The sequence below is a fragment of the Lepus europaeus genome, chromosome 4 (genome assembly GCF_033115175.1).
Source record: "Lepus europaeus isolate LE1 chromosome 4, mLepTim1.pri, whole genome shotgun sequence".
In the NCBI taxonomy this organism is placed as follows: domain Eukaryota; kingdom Metazoa; phylum Chordata; class Mammalia; order Lagomorpha; family Leporidae; genus Lepus; species Lepus europaeus.
The window spans coordinates 31913656-31929207 of record NC_084830.1 but is presented as its reverse complement, the minus strand read 5'-3'; positions in this window follow the sequence as shown (position 1 = coordinate 31929207).

Genomic DNA, 15552 nt, shown 5'->3' with positions numbered 1-15552 from the left:
ATCTTCAAAAGTATAGACATAGCATGGAGAAAAATATATTAACAGTGAAAATACTCAGATTAAATATAGCATGAGAAATAATGTCTTCTTCTATTACCAGAGCCTTTCTTAGAATAAATGAAGTACTGTTGTATATGTAGGGATTGGAAAGACATCTTAATCAATAAGGTTACATAAAACATGACTCTAGTGATAGCTCTGGGCAGTAATAGTGTTGAGTAGTTCCTTTTCTAAGATGTAAAAAGTGTTAGTCATCATTGATTTTACATTAACAAAGGCCTGAATAACTTTTTAAAAGAGTTATCTCTAATTATCAACACAGGGATTTCATTTTGAATTAAATTTTAAAAGATGAAATCAAGATACATTAAAAGTAACTTGCATTATTTCAGAGATCCAAAGGAACAGCTATGGTTTTGTTCATGACTGTTTTTGGCTGGAATATTGTGTGTCTCATGAAGTCAATATTGTTGCTGAAAGGAAAAAAAAATTACTTTTAAATAGCTCAAATATTTTAATCACGTAATGACAATATGTCAAAATCTACCATTATTTCACAACTGTCAGCAAGGTTAGTATAATCGTGATATGTGTAAGGCATATGACTCCTCATTACTAAATGAGGTATACCCACAGTTTCTTGGAATTGTTTCTGACCACTCTGCTGCTGAACTTCTTCAAAATTGTCCTAAGATGGAAAGAGCTGGTTATGCAAGCAAGGATCAGTGTGGAATATTAAAATTTGATTATTGTTATAGCCCTTGGCTATACTCTTGAGGAGCTGTGTTTTTTTTTTTTTTTTTAAACTGGCTACTCATTGAAGTCTTTATTTAGTGGAGGGTTAAGCTTATTATAAAATAAGCTGAAATTATGACATTGTAAAAATTAAAAGAAAAATAAGAAAGGAAAGAGGAGGAAGGGTGGGAGCATGGGCAGGAAGGATGGTAGTTGGGAAGTATTGTGATGCTCTTAAATATGTAAAAATGAGATGCATGAAATTTGTTCATCTTATATAAATAAAAATAGAGAATAAAAAAGAATTGTATGTATGAATTACATGAAGGCTGTTTTCATCATATTAATAAAAAATAAGAGAAAAATTAAAAAAAAATCTCAGTATAGCAGAGCACTCTAGCTAGCTAGCTATCATCCATCTGTCCATTTTGCATCCATCTATCTATAATCTATGTATAAGCTATCTATAATGTATGCATCATCACAACACCATATTTTTGTTAAAATTTGCCGGTGCCGTGGCTCACTAGGCTAATCCTCCGCCTTGCGGCGCTGGCACGCCGGGTTCTAGTCCCGGTCGGGGCACCGATCCTGTCCCGGTTGCCCCTCTTCCAGGCCAGCTCTCTGCTGTGGCCAGGGAGTGCAGTGGAGGATGGCCCAAGTCCTTGGGCCCTGCACCCCATGGGAGACCAGGAGAAGCACCTGGCTCATGCCATCGGAGCAACGCGGTGCGCCGGCCGCAGCGCGCCTACCACGGCAGCCATTGGAGGGTGAACCAACGGCAAAAGGAAGACCTTACTCTCTGTCTCTCTCTCACTGTCCACTCTGCCTGTCAAAAAAAAATTAAAATTAAAAAAATTAAAAAAATATAAGACAAATATGATTATGTATGCTTGCTCACTGAAGTGACATTAATGCAAACATTTTGGATTTTTTGATCAAATTGAGTGCATACATATAATATAGCCAGGCAATTCTTCTTTTAAGGTACATTACAAATAGAAATGTAAACATACGTGCTCAAAAATCCATGCAGAAGAAATGTAGAGAATAGTGAAAAACTAGCCTGTGTCTTATCAAAAGACTATTCATAACCTGTGTAAATTTATATAGTAAAATAACAATGAATTATTTACTTCAACATACAAGCACAAATTTCACAAACATAATGCATGCAGATATATGATTCCATAAGTACAAAATGCAAAATCAGGCAAGGCTAATATAAGATATTAAAAATCAAGCCGCTACTTAACTTTGAATAAAGGAAAGAACAACTATTCAGAGGTAGTACAACATGGACTTCTAGCATGCTATTAATATTTAAAAATTAGCTGATGGCTATTACTTTTTAAAATATTGTGCTAATTAATCAAAATGAAAGTTTATGATTTGGGCATTTGTATTTATGTATTGTATGGCATTAAAAAAATTGACCAATGTAGGCATTTGCACTAGCAATTAAGATCCATGTCCCATAATGAAATGTCTGTATTTGAATCTATATTGAATTATTAATAAAGAGAACAGATTTCATGTAATTCATAGATAAGATTCTAACACCTATAATGACACTTCCCTCTCTACCTTCCTCCTCTTTTTTTTTAATTTTTGTGACAACATTTTTCATTTTTGGTTTACTTTGCAATAGCAGGTTTGATGCTCCACTAAATAAAGAGTTTGCAAGTGAAAAGTAGAACCCACTGTTCTGCAAGAATAGACAAGGGATATAAACAATAATCAAATCCCGAGCTGTCAGATTCACTCATATACATTGTCTTTTTGTCCTCCCTATTTTAGCTACTACAAGTCAGAGAAAACATACAACATTTTTGTAGGGGTGTCTAGTTTATTTCACTAAGCATAATGTACTCTAGTTGCACCCATTTTTTTCCAAAAGATGGGATTTCATTATTTTTTAAGGCTGAGTAGTATTCCATCATGTATATATACCACATTTTCTTTATCCAGTTATCAGTTGATGGATAACTTTGCTGATTTCTTATCTTGGCTATTGTGACTTGAGCTGCTATGAACATGGGAATATAGGCAACTTTTTTATACATGATTCCATTTCCTTTGGGCATATTCCCAGGAGTGGAATGTATTAATAAATGTACCACATCTTAGAATGTAGTGAATATTTGAGGTTGAATTGTATCCCTCCAAAAAATATGCTCTAGTCCTGGCCCATGACCTCACAGTGTGTTCTTAAAATTAGCATTGTTGTGGCTACAACTAGTTCATTTTGTATTCAGTCACTTAAGAGTAGGCTGGGTCTACACAATTCCAATATAAACTATGCACTTAAAGAAATAAGACAGAAAAAGGAAGTTTATCATATGCAGATAGATACAGAAAATGAAGTAAGGCATCTAAAAATTAAGGAATACCAAGTATTGTCAGCTGCTACCAGAAACTAGGAGAAAAGCAAGGGACAGATAATTCCCCAGAGCCCTCTCAAAAACCAACGCTACCAACACTATGATTTCAGATTTCTAGCCTCCTGAACTATAAGAAAATACAATTCTGTTCCTTTAAGCTACCTGATTAATGATACTTTTTAATGACAGTCCTGGGAAAATAATACAGTTTATATTGACTTGCACTTAGGAAGTGTACGTACTGACTCACACCAAATCAGCTGCTGTGTTCTTTATTACTGTCTTTTGAAAAATAAAAAAATTGCATATTATTAAGCATATAGGCTTCAGAAATAAGCTATGTTCAAATATTTGCTCAGGCTTCAGTAACTGTGTGGTCAGGATCAAATTATTCATTCTTTCAAAGTCTATAACTTTTGAATAATATGTATAACATTGCTTTCACAATCTGATGTTGTAATTTTGTTGTTAATATTTAAAGTTTTCTCCTATATTATTTGGATTATAGAAGTAATGAGTCAATAGCACTTATCCTTTTATTATACCACAAACATGTTAAACTGTGTGCATGCATTTCAAATGTACACAGAGTACAAAATACTAAACAATAAAGCTATGTAAAAATTATTCTAACTATGCTAGTGTTCCTTGTCACCAAAAACCTGATATAATATTCACATAGTTAAATATCAGGAAACTCTAACCCTTCCATTTAAAATTCTCAGTCACATTTTCTGCAACCGATCATCCTTACAAGCATCACTTTTACAGGTGCATGTCCACTTTGATGTCTTGACATGTCAAGACAGCTCTTGTGTGTCTACTAAATGAGTATACCTGGCACTATGATGAGGCTGTTAGTAATTAGATTTAATGGAACTTCCCTCAAGTTTATTTAAGCCATATTGTCCTATAAAGCAGTTATTTCCTACTTGTTGATTTTATTAAATGTAATTCTTACTATTGCTGAGGAAACACGATTATAGGCAACTTCCCAGTAAACAAAGATTAGGGGTCATCAGTGGACACATAATGCTTTCTTCCCTCAGTTAATATTGAAGTAAAAGCTAGATCAGATGTGGTTGTTGACTAAGCCTAAAAACAGGATGGTTTTGTAAGGACAATCGGATATAATTTTGCATTTGGAAATGTATGTAAGTTAAGTCCGTCCGTCTGGAAGGAATGCTCCAAATAGAAGGCAACATTTGGCTACATAAAACCAAGCTAGCACTTATTACAAGCTAGATAAAAGCAGTAGTACAATTTGAGGAATGCGAAGAGAAGTACTACATAATAGTGTTTGGGCATATGAGTCAAGTCAGACTGCCTGAGGGGGATTTTTTTCTACATCACTCACTAGCTGTGTGACTTTAACAAGAGGGTTCATTACTTTCTGTTTGAATTTGCTCATCTATATAGCAGAAATAATATTTAATTATGTGGCTCTGATGGTATTCTTCAAATATTTAATCAACTCCTTCCTCAACTGCCATTGCCCTGGAAGTAAGTCCAAGGCAAAATGACATGTTCTGACAAATATAAATATGACCAAATTGAATTCCAGATTTTCTTTTAACCTAAAACAATGAAATAATTATGTATGATTCGCTAATCTCCTTCCCTCGTCCTGATGACCAGCAATGATCCAAGGAGTAAGAACAGAGAGCAACTCCATATATTTCTAGGCTTTCATCCTTTGTCTGCAAACTATTAGCTTTATGGATATGTGTGATTCTTCCTAAGGACATTTTTCCCAATGATTGTCGTGGATTATGACTAAGCTTAACTTTACACTCCCTTTTTTCTTCTTTAAATATTGTTTCTTTGAAAGGAAGAATTGCAGGAAGGAAAAGATACATGATAGGTAGATGATAGATAGATAGATAGATAGATAGATAGATAGATAGATAGATAGAGATCTTCCATTTGCTGATCCAATCCCAAATAGCTGCAATGGTCAGGACTGGGCCAGGCTGAAACCAGGAGCCTGGAACTTCATCGTGGTTTCCCTCATGGGTGACAGGAGCCCAAGTACTTTGATGATCCTCCACTGCACTCTCAGGAGCATTAGGAGAGAGCTGGATTAGAAATGGAGCTGTAGGAACTTGAACCAATCTCATGTGGGATGCCAGTCTTGCAGAAAGCTGCTTAACCTGCTGTGCCACACCAGCCCACAATGTTAGGTTTTGAACTCCTCAGGGTTCTGATTTTTTTTTGTAGCTCCTAGAAGGGAGGCAGAAAAAGGAGAAGGGGACTGACCTCAACGGAAATAGATTGCTTTATTGAAATAAATAAATCTTTTAAAGAATAAAAATGGAGAAGGCAGGCAGTTAAGATACTGCTTAGGATATCTGTATCCCATATCCAAATGCCTGGGTTCAGGTCCTGGCTCTGCTCCTGACCTAGTTTCCTGCTGTTGCATACCAGGGAAGGCAGCAGGTGATGGCTCAGGTACTTGGGAGTCCTGGATGGAGTTCCTGACTCTTCGCTTTGGCCTGGCCCAGCCCTGGCTACTACAGGTTTTTGGGGGCCTGAATCAGCAGATGAAGATCTCTCTGTCTCTCTGTTTCTCTCCTTTCACCACTTCTCTGTCTCTCTACTGCCTTTCAAATACAATGAAAATAAAATATTCTTAAAAATAACAAAAACTGGGGCTGGAGCTGTGGCATAGGGAGTTAAGCCAATGCCTGTGGCACTAGCATCCTATATGGATGCCAGTTCAAATCCAGCTGCTCCACTTCCAATCCAGCTCCCTGCTAAAGCGCCTGGGAAAGCAGTGGAGGATGGCCCAAGTGCTTGGGCCCCTGCACCCACATGGGAGACCTGGATGAAGCTCCTGACCCTGACCTCCCCTGTTCCAGAGCCCTTTCCAAACACCCGTCTGGACTTTTATCTTGTTGAAGAGGGAGCATACTGCTGACAGGAAAGGGAGCTTGCCACCTACGGGAAGCAGGGGCGTTTTCAGAAGCAGCTGGGAACTTTCCTCCTACCTATTTTGAAAGCTGTCCTATGCTGCTTATGTGTTTTGTAAGCTGGTCTGCAGGCGGCATGTGAGAGGTCGTGAGCAGATCTTGGGGAAGGGGGGGGCCCTCTGGCAGGAGGGAGAATTGGGGAAGGGTGACATTTTGTGAGCCTTATTGTTCTTTTCACACTTTAGATTTTAACTGAAGTTTATCATTTTTTGGCCTTTTGGCTATGATAATGTGTAGATTTTAATTGAGGTTTATTCATTTAAGGACTGCTCATATATAAACCTAGTTTAAAATATTATTCAAAGTTGAAGTCTAAACATTACAACTTTCTTGTCTTGTTATTGGGACTTTAATCATGAATGAATTATGCTGTCCTCTGACTTCTATCTCTTGAAGCAATGACTTTAGAAGAGAGTTTATTCTTCATATTATTTATTTCTAAAGAATACTTACTACAAGTGAATGACAGCATTTGGCTCAGGTGTTCTCTTATGGAAGGAGTAGTTTTGAATTTTCGTAACTTAAATATTTATCTGGTCAGCAGTTAATGTAACAACTTCACTATTCTGTTTCCTTAGGAATTTAAGGTATTCCTTGATACATTCTTTTAGAATAAATTGATGATAGCAAAGATTTACTACACTTTTTTCTTTATGGCTCATGTGTTTTTTGTTATTCTTTTGTTTGGGTGCCTAAATGAGTGATTTTTTAATGTTGAGTAGTAATATTGGAATATATATTGATTATTCTTAGATTATTATGTGTTTTTTATTTTTTAAATAAATATTTTTTTTCCAAAATGATATGTGTTACTGTATTTTATGATCTCTTAGTTTTCTCTTTTAGGGTTTCCTACTATAAGTTTCAGTATCTATATTAAATATTACTTTCTCTTGAATAACATCCATTTAGTGTTGAATTTTAAGTTTTCTTCTTTTTCACTTGTATTTCTTAAAATATTATCATTGCTTGAATTCACTATTGGAGTCTTTAATTTTAATTTTAAATTAATAATTCCCTTTAACTACTGCTGCTATCACATTTCAGATATTTGCTGATTTTTCACATACAAATTGAGCAACATTAATCCAAAAACCTGAAATCTAAAATCTAAACTTTTTAAGTTCTGCCATGATACCACAAGAGGAAAATTTAACACCTGATCTCATGTGATTTTCCTCAGTCAAAATGCAGATTCACTGAAAATTGTGTATAAGATTACCTCAGGCTGTGAGTATGAGAACATACATGTAACATCATTGAATTTCTTGTTAAGAGTTGGGTTTCATCTCCAAGGTATGTCATCACACACATGAAAATATTACAAAGTGCAGAAAAACACAAAACCTGAACCGCTTCTACTTCCAAGCATTTTGGATTAAGGACACTCAATCTATATTGTATTTTTCTATCTCTTAATCATGTTTTAATATCGCTTAATCATTGTTAAATTCTTCATTAAATCTCTCTAATTTTGTCATATTTTTTGGTGTGAAAATAGGGTATTTGTAGTGTTTCTAAATCTCCTATTTTTCAAAATAATTCTAGGTAATAATAAATGTAAGTAATTTTCTAACAATTGTGTGTGCGTGCGTGTGTGTGTGTGTGCATGTAGTCTGTGATTTTTTTTTTTTTTTGACAGGCAGAGTGGACAGTGAGAGAGAGACAGAGAGAAAGGTCTTCCTTTTTGCCGTTGGTTCACCCTCCAATGGCCGCCACGGTAGCGCGCTGCAGCCGGCGCACCGCGCTGATCCGATGGCAGGAGCCAGGTGCTTCTCCTGGTCTCCCATGGGGTGCAGGGCCCAAGGACTTGGGCCATCCTCCACTGCACTCCCTGGCCACAGCAGAGAGCTGGCCTGGAAGAGGGGCAACCGGGACAGGATCGGTGCCCCGACTGGGACTAGAACCCGGTGTGCTGGCGCCGCAAGGCAGAGGATTAGCCTAGTGAGCCACGGCGCTGGCTGTCTGTGATTTTTAATCTGAGGTTTGGCTCAGTAGCTTATGTAATTTATAAAATTCTATTTTCTGTTGTTTTAATGTGAGATCTAAACTATTGACATTTTTCTTTTTTTGATTTTATTTTTTTTTTACTTGAAATATTTATAGAGAGGCAGAGAGACAGAGAGAGAGAGAGAGAGAGAGAGAGTCTTCCATCCGCTGGTTCACTCCCCAGATTGCCACAATGGCTGGATCTGTGCCTATCCGAAATCAGGAGCCAGGAGTTTATTCTGGGTCTCCCACATGGGTGCAGGGGCCCAGGCACTTGTGCCATCTTCCACTCCTTTCTCAGGTACGTTAGAAGAGAGTTGGATTGGACGTGGAGCAGCCGGGTCTCAAACCAATGACCATACAGGATGCTAGTATGCAGTCGGTGGCTCAACCCATTAAACACAATGCCACCCCTACAATGAATTTTATTTATTTAGTTTATATTTTCCTGAATATAATAACTAAATTTCTTGAAAATATAGTAGCAGGGCCTAGCACTAGCATTGTGGTATAGTGGGTTAACCCAATACCTGCAATGCTAGAATACTTTATGAACTCCTGACTACTGTGGCCATCTGGGGAGTGAACCAGGAAAAGTATGATCTCTTTCTCTCTGTCTTTTCCTCTCTATGTAATTCTGTCTTTCAAATACAAAAAAGGTTTTTTAAAAACATACTAGGGAATCAAATTGAATATTTTAATTTACTTACTTGAAAGGCAAAGTAATAGAAAGAGAGGGAGAGGCAGAAAGAGAGGATGATCTTCCATCCACTGGTTTACTCTCCAAATGGCCATGAAAATAAGCCTGGGTTAGGCTGAATCCAGAGATCAGGAACTCCATCCAGGTTTCCCATGTGGGCAGCAGGTGAACAAATATTTGTGCCATCCTCTGCTGCTTTCCCAGGCAAATTAGTAAGGAGCTGGTTGGGAAGTGGAGCAGCTGAGACTTGAACTGTGCTCATTTGGCAGACCAGCACAGAAAGAAGCAGCTTAACCCACTGAACCACAACACTGGCTCCAGCAAATCAAATTGAAAACATGCAGAGCGGCCCACACTGTGGCATAGCAGGTAAAGCTGCTTCCCATATGGGTGCCAGTTCGAGTCCCGGCTGCTCCACTTCCCATCTAGCTCTCTGCTATGGCCTGGGAAAGCAGTAGAGGATGGCCCAAGTGCTTGGGCCCCTGCACCCACATGGGAGATCTGGAGGAAGCTCCTGGCTCCTGGCTTCAGATTAGCTCAGCTCTGGCCATTGCGGCCACCTGGCAAGTGAACCAGTGGATGGAAGACCTCTCTCTGTCTCTCCTCTATCTGTGTGTAACTCCTTCAAATAAATAAATAAATATTTTTTAAAAAAAGAAAAACATACAGAAAGTTCAAAACACAAAGGCAAGATTTAATTCCAATATTGGAAGGTTATTTTGTTATTTCAAATAAAGTAAATTAATATTAAACATTATTGAGTTATAAGAGAAAAACAGTCATCTAAAATTCACAGGAAATTGTAGAAATAATGTGGCTGAACAGTGAGAAGCTGCATTGACCTCAGCTACAGAAAACTAAGAGAATAAAAAGCAAGGGCCACACTTTCAGGATACTGACTGACAGAAATTTTCAGTGGAGAAGGGACAGAACAGAGCCTCCATGGAACAACCAGGATAAAGGACAGACATGCTGCTATGGCTGCCACTATGGCACAACCAGCTGCCTGGGAGTTGTCATCTTCCCAAGTCAAAGTAGGAAAAAGTTGCTGCATACCCTATCATGAGCAGTTTTAATTGAAGAAAAATTCCACAGTCTTCCAAGGACTTTAACTCCAGCCTGGGGAGCTGATTAGGGTATGACCAATTACTTGGCTCTGAAAAAGAAATCCACATTTCCTCCTTCCCCGCCCCCAACCCCATAAAGCTCCAGATTCCATTGGTTATGTGATTGTATGTCTGATCTCTGTTATGCAGCTACCAGAAACAAGCAGATCCAGAGCCATGGAAACCTGTGAGGCACAGGGAAGAGCCCCTGCATACAGCATATGCCCTGGAGCTGTACTTGCTCACTCTACATGATCCAAGGGATTCCCCTGAGCTTCTTGTGTCTATCACCAGCAGCAGCCTATAAAATATCCAAACTCAGTGTGAGAGAGTTTCCTCTGCACCGCCTATCTCATGGCACTGGGAACTCCAGGCACAAACTCCAGCAGCAGCATTGAATCCTTTGGAAGAACTGGTGGCAGTTTCATCTCTGTCTTGTAGCTGTGTGATTCTTAGTGTAATCTTTGCAGTAATTTGCACTCACTTGCGGTATCTATTGCATTCTATCTGCATCACTCTGCTTCATATGGCAGCTACCACTAGACCCAGTTTCTGGCTTCCACCGTTGGGGACCCTATTATACCTGCATCAACAGGACTGGGACAATCAATACTAATTTCCTCAAATCCACTAGAATCTACCTGGTTGGACCTGGGGAATGGAGGGTGAATGCTTGCATTCCACCTCTCTGAATCCATATCTGACATTATAAAACCTTCTATATACCTTGCAGTCACACTGTAGTTCTGGAGAACAGCTTGGTTCACAGAAGAGGTAATATAAGCCCTAGCACTAGTTGCACTCTCCAAGCAAGACCTGAGAAATGGTCTACACACATGACACTGAACCAGAGCTGGTGCCGCAGGTCCCAGCATCATGAAGGCAAGCCAGTGGGACAAGGGAACAACCTGCTTTGTGTGCCTCAGCATCACGAACAAGGCCCTGGTTGTCAAAATCCCAGTGCAACTGACACCAAACTCTCCAGGGCCTAAAGATACACATCATAGAAAGCCAATATTCATCTCAAAGTCACACTTCTACCCCCGCCAACTGCTTTAGACTAGACCACTCTACCACTTTATGGACACAGCTGACAATTAAAGCAGGGAAAATCACTCAGAGGTTTCACTTATGGATCCATCTAGAACCAAACCAAAGAACAAGCCAATACTTTGCATTCCATCTAAACCATAAAGTCTTTTCCAATAAAACCTATTCCATTAAAGAACGGACTATTAAACCAGATGTGTAGACGTTGGACATGGGAAACATGAAGAAGCAAGTTAGGAAGACGTTTCCAAATTATAAAATAGTTCTACACAATTAGATCCTGATCTGAGGGAAATATATGAAATACCAGGAAAAAAATTCAAAATAGTGATCACAAGGAAACTCAGTGTGATGCAAGAGAATATAGATAGCTTAAAGATATGAGGAAAGCAATAGTTGAGACAAGTAAGAAGATAGAAATCATTAAGAAGAATCAAACAAACTTTGGAGACAAAAACTGAAATCGATGAAGTACCAATATGATTGGGAGCTTCAATAGCAGAATAGATTAAGTGGATGGAAGTATTTCTGATATGGAGAACAAGATTTTTGAAATAACCCAATCAGACAAAAAATTTTAAAAATAATGTGCTGTACACTCTTATTTAATGCTATAACTAGTACTCCAACAGTATTTTTTTTTTCACTTTGTGTTGCTATATGGGGGCAAACTGTTGAAATCGTTACCTAATATATACTAAACTGATCTTCTGTATATAAAGAGAATTGAAAATGAATCATGATGTGATTGGAAGGGGAGAGGGAGCAGGAAAGGGGAGGGTTGTGGGTGGGAGGGAAGTTTTGGGAGGGGGAAGCCATTGTAACCCATAAGCTGTACTTTGGAAATTTATATTCATTAAATAAAAGTTTAATAAAAAATAAAAAATAATAAAAAAGAATGAAGAATGTCTATATGAAATATGGAATACCATTAAATGACCGAATATTTGTAAGGATTCCTGAAGGAAAAGAAAGGGAAAAATGCATTGAAAAACTGAAAAATTAAATACTAGTTCAAAATTTCCCAGATCTTGGAAAAGACATTGACATGCAGATGCAGGAATGTCAAAGGACCCCAGGCAGGCTCAACTGAAAAAGAACTTCTCTAAGTTATTATGTACTCCTACTGTTAAAAGTTAAGGACAAGGACAGAATCCTAAAGAGAGTAAAATGGTCAAGTTACATATAAAGGCAAAGCAATTAACCTATCAGCAGACTTCTCTGCAGAAACTCTATAGACCAGAAGAGATTGGCTTGATGTAATCAATGTCTTAAAAGATAAAGCTTCCAACCAAGAATATCATGTGCAGAGAAGTTATACTTTAGAAGTAAAGATAATAAAAAGTGTTTCCCAGATAAAAACAGAGACAATTCACCACCACCAGGCAAGCCTTAAAGGAAATCATGAAAGGAGTCCAACATTAGAAGTAAATATTAGTAAACCACATGACACTACAAAAAATCAGAGTAGTTATAATCAGTAACCATTCAACAAGATGACAGGTGTTAGTTCTTATATATAAACACTATCTTCCAATGTATTATTTTAAATTTCACACCCAAAAGATTTATATTGGCTAAATGGGTACAAAATCAAGAACCCACTATTTTCTGCCCTCAAGAAACTCATTTCACAAACATAGACATATATCAAAAGTGAAGGGCTGGACAAAGATATACCATGTAAATGGAAACCAAAATGAGCAGAAGTAGCTATACACATATTAGATAAAACAGATTTTAAATAAAAACCTCTAAAAGAGACAATGAAGGAAATAACTTGTTGATAAAATGTTGAATTCAGCAAGAAGATATAATAATCCTAAATATACATGGATCCAATGCGAAGTGACTCAGATATATACTGCAAATACTATTAAAACTAAAGTATAAAATAATAATATTGATAAAATATTATTATAATATAATACTGATATTGATATATATTATATTAATATATTATATATTATTGACATAATATAATATAATATTATTATAATATAATATTGATAAAATATTATTGATAAAATAGTGGGTAACTTCAATAGCCTACTCTCATCAATGCACATATCATCCAGACAGAAAATCAACAAAGATACTCTGTAGTTGAACCACAATATTGAGAAAATGGACTAGACATTCACCCAATAGCTACAGAATACACATTCTTCTCATCATTACATGGAAAATTTTGTGGTATACATCACATATTATGCAAGAAATCAAGTCTCTGTAATTTTAAAGATTGAAATCATTAGGATCTTTCAGACTACAAAGGAATGAAACTAGAAATCAACAACTAGAAAAATATTCACAAATAAATAAAAACTAAATAACATGCTACTGAATGACCAATGGCTCACTGAAGAAATTAAAAAAGAAATAAAAAAACTTTCTTGAAATAAATGAAGATTTAAAAATTATATATCAAAACTTGTGAGAAACAGTCAAAAAAGTATTGGCAGGGAATTTTATAGCATCAAATCCTTACATTCAATAAGAAAAATGTTTAAAATAATTGAACTAATGTTTCATCTCAAAGACTTGGATATACAAGAACAAATAAAACCCCATATTAGTAGGAGTGAGAAACAGTAAAGATCAGCATAGAAATAACTGAAATTAAACTAAAAAATACAAAAGATTAACAAAATAAAAAGTTATTCTTCAGAAGCTAAACAAAATAAACAAAATTAAACAGAGTAAAAGTGACAAACTCAAATAAGTAAAATTAGAGATGAAGCAGGAGACATTACAATCTACACCCTTGAAATACAAAGGAACTGAAGAAACTACTATGAAAAATTACATGCTAACAAACTGGAAAACCTTGAAGGAATGGATAAATTCCTGGATACATATAACTGACCAATATTAAATCAAGAATATATAGAAAATCTAAATAGACCCCTAATAAACAAACAGATTGAAGCAGTATTTATATAACTTATCAAGGAAAAGTCCAGGTCCTAATGTCTTTGCTACTGATTTCTACAAGTAATTCCTTAAAAATCAGATTTATTGAGAGGGAGAGACAGAGAGAGAAAGAACTTCCATCCATTAGTTCACACGCCAAATGGCTACAATGGCTCAGGCTGGGCCAGGGCATAGCCAGGAACCAAGAGCTTCATCCAGGTATTTCATGTGGGTGAGTCAGATCCAAGTACTTGGGTCATCCTCCTCTACTTTCCTAGGCAGATTAGCAGGGAGCAGGATTGGAAGTAGGGCAGTTGGTACTCAAATATATGCTCCCAGGAAATGCTGGTGTTGCAGGTGTCAGCTTAATCTGTTGTGTCATATTGCCAGCCCCACTGCAAAGCATTTGGAGACAAACTAATTCCAATACTTTTCAAACTACTCCAAAATATTGAACAGAATGGAACTCTGCCACACTCTTTGATGCCAGCTTCACCCTGATACCAAAACTGAACAAAGATACAACATGAAAACAAAACTACAGACCTATATCCTTGATGAATATAGATGCAAAAATTGTCAATAAAGTACTAAACAAACTGAATCCAAAGCTGCATAAAAGTATCATACATCATGTTTAAGTGGGATTTATCACAGAGATGTAAGGGCATTTCAGCATTCACAAACCAATAAATGTCATAAATAAAATCAACAGAATAATGAACAAAACCATATGGCCATCTCAACAAACGTAGAAAAAGCATTTGATAAGATTTAATATCACTTAATGATATGATAAAAACCCTTCACAAATTAGATATAGAAAGATAATTCCTCAAAAGAATAAAGGCCATGCACGACAAACTAACAGCCAAACCAAAATTAGACAAATGGGATAACATAAAGCTCAGAAAATTCTGTGTGGCAAAAGAAGCAATAGAGTGAAAAGATATCCAACAGAATGGGAAAAAATATTTGCAACCTATCTGTCCGACAAAGGATTAATATCTAGAATATATAAGTGACTCAAAACACTGACCAATAAAATATGCAAGTCCAGTTAAGAAATAGGCAAAGAAATCAATGGACAGTTTTCAAAACAAGAAACACAAATTGCCAGGAAATACATGAAAAAAATTCTTAACACCACCACTTGCTGTCAGGGAAATGAAAGTCAAATCCAAAATGAGATATCATTTCATCTCTGTCATAATGACTATTATCCAAAAGACAGAAAGTAAGAAGTACTGATGAGGATGTAGAGAAAGGAGAATTCATATATTCTTTATGGGAATGTAAATTAGTGCTGCCATTGTGGAAATCAGTAAGGGGATCTCTTAAAAAAATCCCTACAATTAGATTTTCCGTGTGAATCAGCAATCCCTTTACTTACATAAACTGAAAAGACATGAACACACTGTATCAAAGAGATATCTGCACCGCCATGTTTATAGCAGCACTATTCTCTGTAGAGAAAATATGGAATCAAACAAGACATCTATTATCAAATCAATGCATAAAATTGATGATGCACACATCATTAAGCTATAAATAGGTTGAAATTCTACTATATTTATCAAAATGGATGCAATTGGAGGACATCAATTTCAATAAAATAAGTGGGACACAAAAAGACAAATACTGCATATTCTTCCTTATATGTGGTATCAAAAATTTCAAAAGATCAAAAAATGAAAAAC